The sequence below is a fragment of the Dunckerocampus dactyliophorus genome, chromosome 13 (assembly GCF_027744805.1).
Source record: "Dunckerocampus dactyliophorus isolate RoL2022-P2 chromosome 13, RoL_Ddac_1.1, whole genome shotgun sequence".
In the NCBI taxonomy this organism is placed as follows: Eukaryota; Metazoa; Chordata; class Actinopteri; order Syngnathiformes; family Syngnathidae; genus Dunckerocampus; species Dunckerocampus dactyliophorus.
In genome coordinates, this window is record NC_072831.1 from 16,910,439 (window position 1) to 16,926,232 (window position 15,794).

The window sequence follows — 15,794 nt, forward strand, 5'->3', positions numbered from 1 at the left end:
ATTTTGACGAATTTTGCTTTATTCAGTATTGGTGTATTTCTCGCACTTTATATTGTATATTTTTAATGTGAGATTTCCAGCTCATCTTTTCATCTACTATGACCCCCAGAAATGTATTTTCGTTCACCCTTTCAATGTCCACTCCATCAATTTGTATTTGCACGCAAGTATCCTTTCTGCTATTACCAAACAGCACTATCTTATTTTTACGTAGGTTCAGGGATAATCTGTTTTTATCAAACCATCTTTTTAGTATAGTCATTTCATCTGTTACGTTTTTTTTATTAGCTCTTGTGTGCTTTCTCCAGAACAAAAGGCAGTAGTATCGTCTGTAAATAATCCTAGGAATGTGGTTTAAAGTGCTCATGATACCAAATGCTAACCTTGTTATTTTATTCCATGAAAAATAACAATGAAAGGCATATTTCCTTTGTTAGATGATTGCTTGAATGTTGACATATTTAACATTTTTTACACTTTTGGTTACTAAAACCAGTCTTCTTCCAGAGACTGGAGTGATGCTGACTCAAGAACTCTCCCACCCGAACTACGCACGGAAGACATTTTTTGTTGATTTTCCGTTTTATTTTTTGATATCATGCCCACCAATGTGTGGCAGGCTTCTTCTCGAACACTCAAGCAGACGGAGTAAGCCTGTTCACCTTCCCAATTCACCACATCAGATTCTATAGTATTGTGTTCGGCACACTTTTGAGGACAGTTTGGGGCTGAATGTGTATTACCGTAGGGTGCTTCTACCTTCAGTTGTCCCGGCAATCTTTGCTGTGTGGAAAAGCGTGCCAAGGTGGCAGTAAAAGTAAACACACATTTTTTCTACTAGATATCTTCTCTGAATCTTAGAATAATAGTATGGGTTTTCATACCAAATTTCAAGGCTGAGCAGTGATCGCTGTCACTTGTTTTCTATGTTGCAGTCAATCTGTCAGTGTTAGCGAGTAAATGCACATTTTTCCGAGTAGAAATATTCTATGAATCTTAGACTATGGGTTTTCATTTCAATTGCTGGCTAAACAGCAATCACTGCTCATTCATCTTGCATCCTGCAGTCTGCATAGATCTGTCAATCACTGCCAGTCAAACAGCACGCCTGTTGTGGCCGATTTTTTCGTGAATGTACCTTTTGCGTTATGCGAATATTTCCCTTTCTTCGCTCTGCTGTGAGTACAAAGCTGTGTCGTGGCTCTCGACGTGACATCACAGCCAAGATGACGGCGGTTCAGAAAACTATCTGGGGGGTCATGTGATAATCACAACTGCACTTCACTCATATTTTCTAGTCGTTTACTGGCAGATGACAGCGGTGTAACAAAAAGCGTTTTATAAAGTGAGTACTTTCAATTTGTTATTGGTTTGTTTTTCAAACTTCTTTTGGTGACGTGAACACTTTAAGGTTATTAGACCACCATCAAGTACTTCCTACACAGTTTAGAGCTGATCTTGGCCAAGTAAAAAGGTCTACAAGCATGTGTGTGTGTGTGTGTGTGTGTGTGTTTGTGTGTTGAGAGATGTGGGGAGAGTGATGCGGATGGCAAAGCAAACCCCTAAACACAGACTATTTTCTCTCAACAGATCCTTGAGATGGAGCTCATCCGTGATTGCCTGATAGTTCCGGACACAGATAGCCTGATAGTCCCATACCCAGCCTAACAACACACCATCACCTCATGCCACTGCCAATGAGCTATATAACATGTCTCAATACAAACACAAATATGAAAAATGCAATCCATGTTTGAAGTAGTTCCAAATTGTCACCCATTTCTGTCAACTTAATTTCAAAGCACTAACAATTAGGGGTGTCACAAGATCTCGCAAGGTTACAACGAGACAAGATTTCTTGTTCAGAAAAAAAAATGTCTCGTTGGCACTAGGCCTGGGATGATAATTCATTAATCAAACAATAAATAAAAATGAACTCAATAATTGTACCAGCTTCAATACATTGCTATGTGCATGTGTGTCTCTTTTCCTCATCACTCGCCTCCAAAAAGACAGGAAGAGAGTTCACTCTGTGCATTGGTGTCAGCACCTTGGCGTATTCGTGCCGTAGAACAACGGCATGAACGGTGTGAGCCCTTTTGTCAGTCATGCAGTCTCGTTGTCTGTGGGTGGAGGCGGGGCTAATTTAGGCCAAAATGTGTCAATTTTGCTTAAACATGCATATTTTCTTACTAATAATAGATTGTAGTCAAGTACGAAACCACAATTTATTAATGCGTCTTTAAAACCGCGACAGAGTGAAGCAGTGAAATTTGAATGTTTCTAAATCATATTACACCATTTTAAAGCACTCTGACATTCAATTAGACATCTTCCCCACAGTTTATGTAGAACACTGTTGTTGAATGTTATTGGTGTATATATTAGTAGTTAGTAGGCCGGTCAGTAGTAAATGTAACTTACTGTGAAAAGTGCCTTATTGTGCAACACTAATTACTTAACCATGGTCAAGCTGCAGGACAGAGCACAACCTTTTAGTATGGTTTTCCGTCATTAAAGGCTAAACGACGTTTTCTATTCAATTCCTACAAAGTAAATGAGGACAAAAAACATGCACAAACAATGTGCATTGTATTTCACTTGTTGTTATTTAGCCTTGTTAAACCCTCTAAGTCCAGGCCTCCCACCCAGAACCTCAGTTCTTGTAGAAGACCTCAGGCGATGGTGAACAAGGAGCTTCTGAATGGGCCCTAGACTGGCCTTTGTCTGGCCCTACTGCAGTGTCTCTTTATTTACACAGTCTTTAACGTTGTATGTTTTCCTTCCCTTAATTGCATTGGCCTTTGGTGGCCTCTGGTCAATCAATACCATCTCTTTAATGACATCAGCACCTCAATTCAGTACTGTTTGGCCTTCCCAGGTGACGGTGGTGCTTCATGGGAGAGAACTTTCTGTTTTCGCCATTCACTGACCTTACCAAAGAATTGAATGGATTCTCTCCAGCTCTATACAATCTATCTCATCAAATACATAATAGACACACATATATACAGTAATAAGACAACAGACATTACAACAAGCATGAATTAAAAAAATAATTTAAGCATTGTAAAACTCCTTAGGGGCCAAATTTTGAGTCAAAGTGAAATTGGTGAATAGGTATCTATTAGCTACATATATATATACATATACATACGCATATACATATACATACATACGCATATACATATACATACAGTATACATATATATACATACACATATACTGTACATATATATGTACTATCAGCTGATCGATTAACAGATGGAATCGGAGTCACAGTGTTACGAAGTAGAAGTTATATGTAACTTTCACTGCAAGTACGGTGCGTTTAAGGACCGCTGAAGAAAGTACAAAATCTCAATGCTTGACTAAAACACATTATCAGTAAAGCATAAAGACATAAACATGTCAAAACAGTGGTGTTTTTTTTTTTTTTTTACAGTGGTACATGTATGCTATGCATGTGACCTGTGATCACGTATTTATGAATTATTACCAAGTTAGGATGAATGAGATGTGTTTTCTGCAGAAAAAAACGGGCTATTTTGGGGGGAAAAAAATACAAATGAGAAAATATTTTGAGAAAAAGTCCACAAATTTGCACGGGGCCGTGAATGATTAAGGGTCCACGACATACTATAAATATTATGGACTTTATTTGTGGAAGCCACCTTCGAAGAGCCATTGTTGTTTTGAGCAGGACTATGTGTCACAGTGCAGAAAGCAATGTACACAAAGTCATGGTTTGATGCATTTGGTGTGGAAGAACGTGTGGCGAACGGGTGAACTCTGACCTCACAAATGTGCTTCTGAATAAACTGTTTAAAATGCTGTATGCCCCCACCCACGTCAATGAAACCACGTATTTATTAAATGATGCGAGTCTGCAGTTTTGTGTTTCTACGGAGGAGGTGTGTCTCCCGCTGCACTCGGCGGTGTAAATGAGCCGACTGCGTGATGAAAGTCTGCTCGATGTGACAATCAGTGTCATCAAAACAATTTTGCTGACCCTCGACACTGGAGATGAGCACGGAATTGACATGCCTTCACCACCACGGTGTGTGTGTTTGTGTGTGCGAGCACCAAGCACATTCATCATAAGAGCTCCCTCTCCTGTGTCCAATTCAGCGATGATTCTCTAGTGCGGCACCATGGCAATGTTCAGTCAGAGCAGGACGTAATTATCTTTTTGTGTACTTTAATAAGGAGACATCCGAGTGTTCAGATGGCAGGGGCAAACACACTACAAAACTACCATGCAGTGATATTATCCCCTCCATTCAATGCAATTAAAACATAAATAGTTAAATGCCACTATCTAAAGTAACTGGTATGCAAATTTGAGGATTTGCGTGGAGTTGAAGAACACTTTTTTAGATGGCAAATGGGGGCCATTTAAAGTTGACCTTTGGAAATGTTGTTTTGAATGCAATGTGATGTTGCTGTTTAATTTGAAGAGGTGCTTATCTCAAAGTCAACATCTTACTTCTGATTTCCTGACGCACACTCAGTCACCATATATTAGGCCGTAGCCTGGCAACCACAAGAGTCGGGACGTAGAAAATGGATGTTTGCAATATGCCAGGCCCGGTGCGCTCCTTACTGCTGACCCCGCCTGCCATTTTGTTTCTGTCCTGTGAAGGTGTCACTGATAAACGTTACCTTGTCTCAGCAGGTGTGCCTGGATGGAGGGCCCTGCCGTACGGAGAAGGTCACCAACCCCACAGTGTTTCCCCCTTTTATTTGAATAATGGCCCATTAGGACGGCTTGATGTGCGACATTAAAGTAGCCGTATGTGTCTCTTAGATAAAAGACATAATTATCTGAAAGAGGGAGGATGTGTTTGTGCACACTTTTCCTCAGCTGGCCTTTGGAGCTCAGAATTGGCGCACACTCTCACCAATAGGTGGCGACAGAGAGGTGCTGGAGGAAGTGGCAGCCCAGCCCTGACACAAACACACACACACACACACACACACTTCTATGAAAAACACATAACCCGGAATACATTCGGTCTGTCACAGTAAAATACAATGAACAAGTTTCTAAAAGTGTTGCATTACTGTCACAGTTACAGTTTTAATGTAATTACCTGCTTGCTCATGATGAATACGCTCATCACAACGTATCAAATGTGTAAACATTCAGCCGCTTTCCTTGTTGTTCTTTTTTGCCAGCACTCGGGCTGCTTTTGCCTCACGTAGTTGGAGTTTAAGAGAGACTTGCCATGCAGTCAATGAAACGTGGATAGGATGTTTCAAGTGTTATTTATAAAATCCGAAATGGGTGCCAATTAAAGATGTGTTCTTTATCATTGATTTGCCCTTGAGGGCTTTATGCCTCCATTTCTACAACCTTATAAAAGCTTCCTTTTAATGCAAAGAATAGAAGTCTATTTTCATGACCTCCTCTAATGTATTAGCATCCATCTTCATTGCCTCGAAAAAAGTTTTCACCTCAGCACAAAACATGTTAATTGCCATCATGGACGTAGTATAAAGAAAATATATACACGTTGATTATCTAAATATGTTGGCAAGCCATCTGCGAGAGGCCATTGAAATTACTAAATTGTGGTTTCTCCTTTTCGTCTTTCAATTTGAATGCATTCTTAATCAAAAGGCTTCAGAAATGTGCAGATGGGTAATCCTTGTGTCTGCAAGGAGCAGCCTGGTTCAAGGTGAATGTTTCACACCCCAACATGCCCTCCTGTTTCACTCCATTGTGTCTTTTTAGTTAGATATCCTCATGGCAGTGCACCGCACCCAAACAGGGACTTTTCTGGAACACACGCACACAACTGATGGAGCCAAAAGCAACGAAACACAAACATGTAGTGATCAGAAATTTTTGAAACTTTGAAAATGCAAAAGACATTGTTTCCATGCACAACAGGTCATCAGTCAACAGTAATGTTAATTGGTAGGGGCCTTTAATTTCGGTTGGAAGCAAATCAGTCCACTGCAGTGGGAGAAACAAGTGGTTTACAGTGTGTTTGCATTTTGCTTAACGTAACAGCCACACAAACTTTACAGTCAGTTTTATTGTCATATTAGCTCCACTTTCTAGCAAAATATTTAATTTAAACTATTGACATTTTGCAAAAAATGTATTTCCCACCTCTTTCACCTAAAATCAGTTTGCTCAAATAGAATTTCAGATTGCAATCTGTGTATGAAGATGCATATGGAATCAAGTTGGAAGCATTGCACATATACTTTTCTGTAATGCAGTGAACCCTTATAATATACTATGTCGCTGTCATACGTCTACACTAAAATAAACATGCCTGCATGTTTTAGGACTCTGAATGCAGCACTTATTTGTCAGTAATATATTTTTAATAAAAGAAACAGCCTTGAGATATGTCTGTTCTAATTCAACTTGCATTGCCCATGCAGTGCTATTTAAATGTACGGTATTCTTCCTTCCATACTTTACTTTGGACCAATGCAGAAGGTTAAAGTCGATATCTTAGCAAAGCTTTCAAATGTTGGCGAAGGCGAGGACAAGCTCTGCCCATCTTGCAATAACCCGCCCTTGACTCATGCTATGATTTATTGTTTTAAAAGATGCCGTGCTTTAGTCTCCGAAGACGTCCTCCAACTGTGACACCTTGTATTAAGTTCTTTTCATAGACTGACTGTGAAATCAATTCAGCTCAGCACGTTGACATCCCCTGGCTACCTTGACAGACCGCCACTGCACCCTCATTGTAGACGCTTCTCTCTTCACTTCCAATTCTTATTTACCACATGATGTGCTTCTCCACCTGTTTCAAAAAACCTCTCCAATGGACATTGTTGAGGCAGTCGTAGCTGTGATTTGATACTGCTCCTCTACTTTCACCTTGGGAGATGGCCATTGTCCACCGTGTTGAAGCTGACCCAGTGAGGTCACCTTCTTGATTGATTTTAATGCCCTTACACAGCTTTTAAACAAGAAAGCCGCCTCGTTGCTCGATGGATGGTCCCTGACTCACAGTTTATGTGCAGCTTTTATGTGAAAAGAATATGCAGTTTCCTTACTTATGTCTGTTCCCAGTAGACACCTTTGCCTCATTTAGAAACTGCTGATTTATCAATAATTTCTTGTATCTTCTGTTGTTCAAACATTGGATCTTGACTTAGGTCATTTTTTTAAACAATGCCTGAACTCACAGGGATGCCAGCTCGCCTCTTTTTGCCTCAGTTTCGAGCAGGTGGTTTTTGTGCTTCAAAATACCACAGAAAACTACAAAAAGCATGCAGGCATGCACACATTGAATGGATGGAAACAAGACAACGGTGCGGGAGAACAAGGGTCTCCTGCATGTATTTACTTCTCGGCATGCGGGGCGGCAATAGCTTCGTGTATAAGGACTTTGGAAAAAGTGGGTCCCGAGTCCTGAGATGTTAGGTGTATATATGACTAGATGTTAGTCTGCTGCCAGACTGTTAAGGTGCCTTGAGTAAGGCACCTACCCCCTCTGTCTCAGCTGAGGGGTGCAGTCACCGTTCGGCATTCAGACATCTCTCCTTGCATGCTTGCATGTGTGTGATCTGGTTCCGTGTTCTAATGCAACACCATTTATACAGCAGTGTCTTTCATTTCCCCTTAAGTGACTGTAATCTATATAATAAATAATATGAAATAATAATCATAAATAAATAAAATCAGATGTGGCTGTTGACCTAAGTAGATTTTTTGGAGAAACTGAGGACAGCAACAAAACCACTGCAGTTAAGTGGAGATTATGGAGTATAAAACAGTACGCTAGTGTCCAGAACTAAATAAGGCACAGCAATTGGGTAAAAACACATTAGGATGCGTGTTTATTTTTGTCATTTCTAGCCGTGTCTCCTGAAAAGTTACAATGTTACAATGTATCCCAAAGTCAGCGGTGATAGGCTCCAGCATACCCCGGTGACCCTAATGAGGATTAAGCGGCACAAAAAAAATGAATGAATGAATGAATGAAAGTACAGTCAAACCTGTCTTAGCGGCCACCTTTATAGAAGGGCCACCTGCCTATAGCGGCCACTGAAAAATCCCCCGCAGCAAATTTACATGTTATAGACCCTGTGTATGGCAGTCACCTGTCCAACACAGCCAGCGGCCACCCACTTTGTCTCCCTTGGTCAATATCTGACTGCATATAGTGGCTAAATTAGCAACTCTAGTAGAAGCTTCATTCACGAAAAAGTTTTGTTTTTCAATCAATGAAGCCGTCGTGTGTAGACTTTAATTACTGAGTCCTCGCTCAGTCACAATCATTCACAAGATCCACACAAACTGTCAGTTGTTCCACATAAAAAAGCCGTCTTCTTTTGACCTTGCTATTTCCTGGTCAAACATGTAACTTTAAGAGCATTTGCACCAAAACATTACCGCAAAGTAGGCTGGGAACAGGACGTGCTCCCAGCGACGCTACAATAAAAAAAACATACGCTAGCATGCATGCGGCAGCGGGAGCAAAACTGAGTTTGGTTGTACTTAACTGAAGTATTTTAGAATGTACTCACGTTATTTTTTATTCACATTATCAATCCTCATCCACAAATCCATCAGAGTCCTTATCTTCTGTATTAGACACAAAAAAAGCCGTCTTCTTTTCCGTTCGCTACTAGTCTGTTAACTTGTCAGTGTTATTCAGCTCCGAAGCAAAGAAGGAAATTTCTCCTGTTTCTTCTGCCAACTTTATTTATTGAACGCGGCCACCAGACAGCAGCTCAGAACACACACACATCTCTCAGCATCGTCTCTCCTTCCTGCTTGCCCACAAGGCAAAGGTTAAACAAGCCCCACTACATAGCTGTCCAGCCAATGCCTGTAAGAAATGACACCGTTTATTTCCTGGTGTGCACTGGTCAATACCGTAATGCCGCTTGTTGTGGGAAAGGAGAGACTCACGTCGCTGATGCACTTTAATGGCTTTATTAACAGCGAAGAACACTGCAGGACTTTACATCCACGCCAACATAAACACACTTCCCAACTCTCTCGAAACTCACAGCTAGCACTGAGCCTAGCTCTCCTGCTCGGGACGCCCACCGTCACTTCCCGTCACTTCCTGATGAACTAAAGCTGTAATGACACTCTGCCGTATAAAAAGTAAAATATTAAAAACAAGCATAAGACATTACTAGCACAGCTTTGTTCTGTGGGTCGTGGATATATTCTATCAGTTATTATTAAGCCTCTAGCTTCCTTTTAGTAAGTAAAAACCTTGGCTATGATTGCACTACATCGTCATGTAAGACCTACAAAGTACACTTGGAAGAACAAGAGGTGAATAAATGTATTGCAACTGATGTGAAACTGATGAGGGGTAGGATTAAATAAGCTTTGCTTCTTCCTACTCCTTTTTGGACATGCAAAATTGTGAATTGTACTATGTGATGTGCTACTGTTTGACTCATGCATGTTCAGGATTAAAACCATGAACCATGAACCATGATAATAACAATCCTAGTAGTGCTGTACAACTTTTATCCGCAGTCCGCAGTGCCCTCTACTGGTCAACATTATTATTATTATTATTATTTTCCCTTTTTTTTTCCCTCTACTGGTCAACATTCAAACTGGACGCCAACCTGTCTATAGAGGCCACCTGTCTATAGCGTCCACTTTTGCAGACTCCCTCTAGTGGCTGCTATAGACAAGTTTGACTGTACTTGCTTTTGCCTATTAGGTGCCATGAAGTTCAAAAGGGCAACTGGCCATACAGGAAGTGAAAACGGCGGAAAATATTGACATGTTGTTCTCTGTACATTTAAAACACTGTAGTTTTGCCAATACTGCACTCACTTGAATATAAAAGTGTACAAACTGGCATGTTTTCAGTTTCCAGGAAGTGTATATGATTTGCATGTAAATTCACTCATTTTTGGATTTAGAAACTACATTAAGAGTAATATTTTCTTGAATCATGTTTAATAATTTTACACATTTACGCTGATTTTATGACTAGATTGAATATAATAAACCTTGGTATAATGGAATAATCAAAGTAAGGTTTTTAGCTTCTGTTAGAAAAAAATATATCTAATTTCTGGCAAAAAAAAATATCTTCATAAGAATTGACTAGCTATAAGATTATTTTTCTCATGTGAAAATTGCGAGACAAGATATTGCTTCTTTTTTAGGAAAATATAACAAATGGTTGCTTAAAATTGGACTTTTTCCTTTCTAGAAATTTATTTTTTGCAGTGTACAGATGCATGGGGCTGTGCATTATCATACTTCATCAAGAGGTGATGCTCGTGGATTAATGGCTAACAATAGGCCTCAGGATCTTGTCACTGTAACCCTCCGCATTCAAAATGCCATCAATAAAATGCACCTGTTATGGTATGGGCAGGCGTATGTTATGGACAACAAACACATGTGCATTTTAGTGATGGAATTTTGAATTCCCAGATATACTGTGAGGAGATCCTGGGAGAATGATGATAATGCACAGCCCCATGTTGCAAGGATCTGTACACAATTCCTGGACGCTGAAAACACCCCAGTTCTTGAATGGACAGCATACTCACCGTCCAGGTCATCCACTGAGTATACTTGGGATGCTCTGGGTCAGCTTATACAGTATTTGAGGCAAATGATGGTCACACCAGATACTGACTGGTTTTCTGATCACCATCACCAAATGGCAGACCTCGGTCCAGATCCGGACCCACTGATGGCCCTTCACGGACCCATGACCAGTTAAAGTGTTAGAGAAGTATAATAACATATAATCATGCTCGCGGACCTGCAGTTTGCGGGCGTAATTACTTCAGTTATTACGGTTATGTGACAGCAAACGCGGTGACGTATCTCAAAATGAACCAATGAAATTGCTTGTTTACTTGCCGTGCGAATGAGAACCACGTCTTGCTCAAAAGTAAAAACAGTTGATCGACAAAACCGAACATTTAAAAGTGAATGGACGGACCAATATATGTTCATTCTTCCAGAATCCAGTGCCAAACCGCCGTGTCTCATATGCTCTGAAACTCTAGAGCCCAGTATGAAACATCTACGAGAGTCATAGCACATTAATGTGCAAAGGAGTGTTCACTAAGGATTGTGTGGATATTGGAGCAAAACCAAACATCTTTCACTGACGGAAGAGTTGTGGAGTGCTTCTGCTGCAGAGAACTTATTCAAAGGTAACCAAAAAGGGGAATTGTGTGACAAATTCAGGCAAATTCCAATGTCAGCTACAACAATAACAAGAAAATGTGAAACTTTAAGAGAATGTTCTGTTGTAGCTTTTCTGTTAAATGGCCACTTATTAAATTGTTATTTTTGAATATTATTTTTTCAGAGAAAGCAGTGCAGTTCTATTTAACTTAAAAATAAGCCTCTAGTGTTCATTCATTATTTGTACAGTCAAACTTTTTCTTATTTATGTGACGTTTTGCCATGTTTTCATTTAAATGCAATATACTGTAGGTGCCAAAAAAGTGTGTTGTAAGGCAGTGGTTCTCAATTATTGTCTGTCATTCCCCCCCTGGGGGCCAGAAATATTTTCGCGCTCCCCGGATTTGAAATACTATTGAGAAACTGATAACAGCTATATATGTATCTGCACTGTACAGACTGAACTGGAAACCCAAACCAGCAAAATACAACAAAATGGAGAGCAGTGAAGCTTACAAGCATATCCAAGAGTCAAATTGCATGCTAAGTACGACAAATTCAGACATGTTGGCAGGTCTGCACGAAAACTGAAAGTTCTCCCAAACACATCGCATTGCAACATGTGACTTGTAAGCTTGGAGATGTGCAATGTGGCATGAATCAGGATGGTATGCTTCTTGTATTCCAATACTTTAGATACCTACAGTATATGTAGTTGTAACACTCACCATGCATCAGGTCAAGTCAAGTTCTTAAGCAAGCATTCTGAACCATTTCCAGTGGCACCCAGGCTTTCCTCACAAACACACGTATGCACACATTCAAATATTCATGTCAATAAAACCTCTGATAAACTCTGATATTAAAAACAGTTTAGTTGACGTGACCAAGGCAGAACAAAAAGCCAACAGGCTAACAACTTACAGAGTGAGATGAACACCAACTCCACAAACTAGAGAAATACCAGTGAGTAAGTCCAAGCACTCATGGAGTAACAGCAGGGACGGCCAATCATATTTTCACAAGATACGGAAAGAGACAATCAAATGCACTTGTCAGCGATCTAAAAGGGAAACAGGCTTCAACTCTGTCTTTGCTTCAATTTTCCGCTTTGTCCTAGTGCCTGGCATGTATCAATTTCCATTTCATCCAGCGTAACAGTAAGGCACAACGATAAATAAATAAACGACCATCCATCGGCCCATTTTTGGTCGGCCCACTGAACAAACTCCCGGTACTCCCAATGGCCAAACCCCCCCTGCCTATAGGTATCATTTATTATTCAGGCTCGTCTCCGATTTGGGTGAATACTGTAATTTGTGTCATTTTCATTTGATTGTTTCATCCTCTGTTGCATCTCAAATCATCCCACTGCCAAATCTTGTCAAGACTGCGTGAAGACTCGGCCAAATCTTGCGCTGTTGTAAGTCTAAAGCATGAATTGCCATTCTGTCAAATCCTATCGCATTTTAATTGGAGTGAATCACATTCCAAACAGTGGCTTTGAATGCATCTTACATGAGTGGCATTGAAAAAGATGCGTCCGTATGATAACAACAAGCATGCGTTTATGAACCTTACACACACACAAAAAAAAAATCTGACTTTGTCAGAAAATGTCTTGTGATGAAGACAAATTAAGATTACCCAGTTAAAGGTCTGGCCCAACCCAAGCGAGGGTTACAGTTTCCACCCCTGTTGGTTGGTTGGTTTGTGCGTTAATATCTTAGCGGGATTATACAAAAACACAAGTGATTGACATGAAACTTTTGGGATAGATGTCACATGCACATAAGACCACTAACCCATTAGATGCCCATGAGAATAAATATATGTACATAGAGGAATTTATTTTTTCTCCTCGCCATTTGCTCTCAATGGAATCCTTTGTTTTGATATGCAGTCCAAAATCTTTCAATTGGTAGAGGCCTGCACTCTACTGAGTGCCTTTAAGAATTAATGGATTAACCGGAGTGTGTCTGTACTTTTGTCCATGTGATGTATTCCCAAAGCAAGCATACAAAGATGTTGCCTTGAGCCCATACACTTGCCTTCCACACGCATGTTTCACAGTGAGAAAAGATGTATTCCAGTTAACAGTCATTTGTCAGGTACACAAACGTCCCTAAATGTAACATCTTGATGGAAATACCTGGCATTTCCCGAGTGCTCGGGGAACTTATTCCACGCTGCAGTTCACTTCTTTCTTTTTTGGTCGCTTTCTCTCCTGCCTCTCTAGCAGGGAACGTTGCTTCAAAAATGTTACTCACATTCACAATGCGCTGTTGTCATGGAAGACATGCTAATACTCAACTGATGTGAAGCATTTCTTGAGCAACAGCTCATCTCCTCTACTGTGCTTCACTGCTCTTGAAGGTCTGAAAACACCCATTTACTCATGCCTTAACAGTGAAGGCTCAGTGATCTAATGCTAAACCTCTAAGTGCACGCATTTGTGGAGAAAAATTGCTAAACCTTTCAAATGGATAGCACTGGCTATCATTGTGTGCAAGTCTCCAGCATACAAGTGAGCCCTCAGGTTTAATTAAACTTTTTTTTTTTTTTTAAAGTGTATCTTCCATGAAAATCATCCCAGGCTCCTTGAGAAGCTCCCCCGCTTTTCTCTCGAGTAGTCGATACATTAAAACTTGAACTGATTGATTTTGGGAAGCAGTGCCATCAGTGTCCTCACACAACCATTAACTATATTTGAAGTACGGTCGTCGTCAAGCTTTAGGCCAGGGATTGATAATAGCTTGACCGCCACGGCCTATCTTATCCATCCTTTTTCACGAGGTCTTGTATTTAGTACCCAGAGCACTTGTGGCACATCTCAAACAGCACAAGAGTATTCTCAGAGTGGCTGAGTGGAACACTTTTTTTCCCATTGGTGTGAACCTCATGAATACATTCCATCTCTAACTAACTACTTTGCCTTAATGCAGGATTTCAAATGAGGTATGAGGCCAATTTATTTATTTGTATTCTCAGGGTCTTAGTGGCACCCTTGAACACAGCGATGGCAGGGAGGATAATCTCACTCTTTCATCAGCAAAGTGGCCCTGCAAAAAACTGCATCAGTAATGTATTCACTATTGATTGATGGTCACTCTTGCAACACCAGGCAACGTCATTATTATCATGCACGGATTCCAGGCTGCCCATAATAAAATCATTGTCTTGATTTAGCTTCTACACCCCCAAAAGTGTCATAATGGCACGACCGGTGTTTGCCTCACATTGTGTTATTCCTCAACAATTACCAGCACGCATTGTGTGCTTTTTTTTTTTACGCCAACCTTTGATGCGGGAGATGGTGTTTCATATAAAAGAAAAGTGCACATGCAACAGGTGGAAATGGTGAGCCATCTGGACAGACAGATAGATAGATGTAGTAAAACAGGCGTCCAGACTCTTTCCACTTATTGTCACATACTGAGAAATCGAAGGATTCATATTTTTTTTTATTTTGTTAAGACACTAAAACCAACCCATGTAGACATGCTAAGAATTTATATAAATTCAATGAATAAAGAGCCTGCATGTCAGTTTTTGTTATAGATAACAAGGCTTATTAGTGGTATTAGTATTAACATTACAACTTTTTCCTGTTAAATTGTGCAGTTTTTCTGGCTTTACAACATTTACTGTTGTTTTTTGTTTTGATTTCTTATTTAATTATATTTTTAAAATAAGCAGTGGCCCAATAAAAAAACAAGCTGCGGGTCAAAAATGGCCTCCGGGCCACACTTTGGACACCCCCCTAGTAAACACTTAAACCAGTTGCATTACTCAAAAATGTATGATGTTGTGAGATGGTATACATTACACACTTTCTAAAGCGGTCTAGCAGAATAAATATCATCTTATCATATACCTTGCTCAATTAAACACAGAATGCATTACATTATTTCAAACCTGTATTTTTTTATAATGAATTATATATATTTAAATATATATGCATTAACACCTTTTAAAATTATTATTCTTGTTTTGTCATCAGCTCTGCGGTCATCCCCATCATTGATACCCTTCTTAAATCTTGTTGAGAACAGCTTTTAAAAAAATAAATATCAGAATACTTACAGCAACGTCTTGATTATTATTGTAATTATATGAAATAAGGGCATTTCCGACTTTTTGAAACAAACGTTCAGCATAATATAGGCCGCCTTGTGGTGAAAGGCTGTGCAGAGCATAATGATTGTGGATTGGTGTGACGGTGGTCATCAATCATTGTATCAGGGTATCTAATGTAAACGTGGCTGTGGGCTGGATAACATGCCACATCTGCTCTTCTTGCAGTGCTGTTTCTTGGTTACCAAGCCATTTATTAGCGAGCCCTATACGTGAGGAATAATGGGACTCAATGTGAAGATCAACCTGCAGCCTCCTTATCTCTTTAAATGTGACATTATTCGCCGACATTGTACGCCAGTTAGTTGCAAATGCCTTCCCAAAAAAGAAAAAAAAAAAAAGAAAACCAAATATGCATGCAGGGTTGCTGTGTTTGCGCTTAAGTGAAATTTATGGCCCCTATGAACATATGGCCAATATTTTGTCTCACGTCATAGAAGGGAAAACAAACATTGTGCAATGTAAGCGAGTCAGCAGGAGCAGAGCCTCTTGGCCAGCTATGCAAACGCTCTTGGACAATACGAGAAGAGGAGCACTTGCT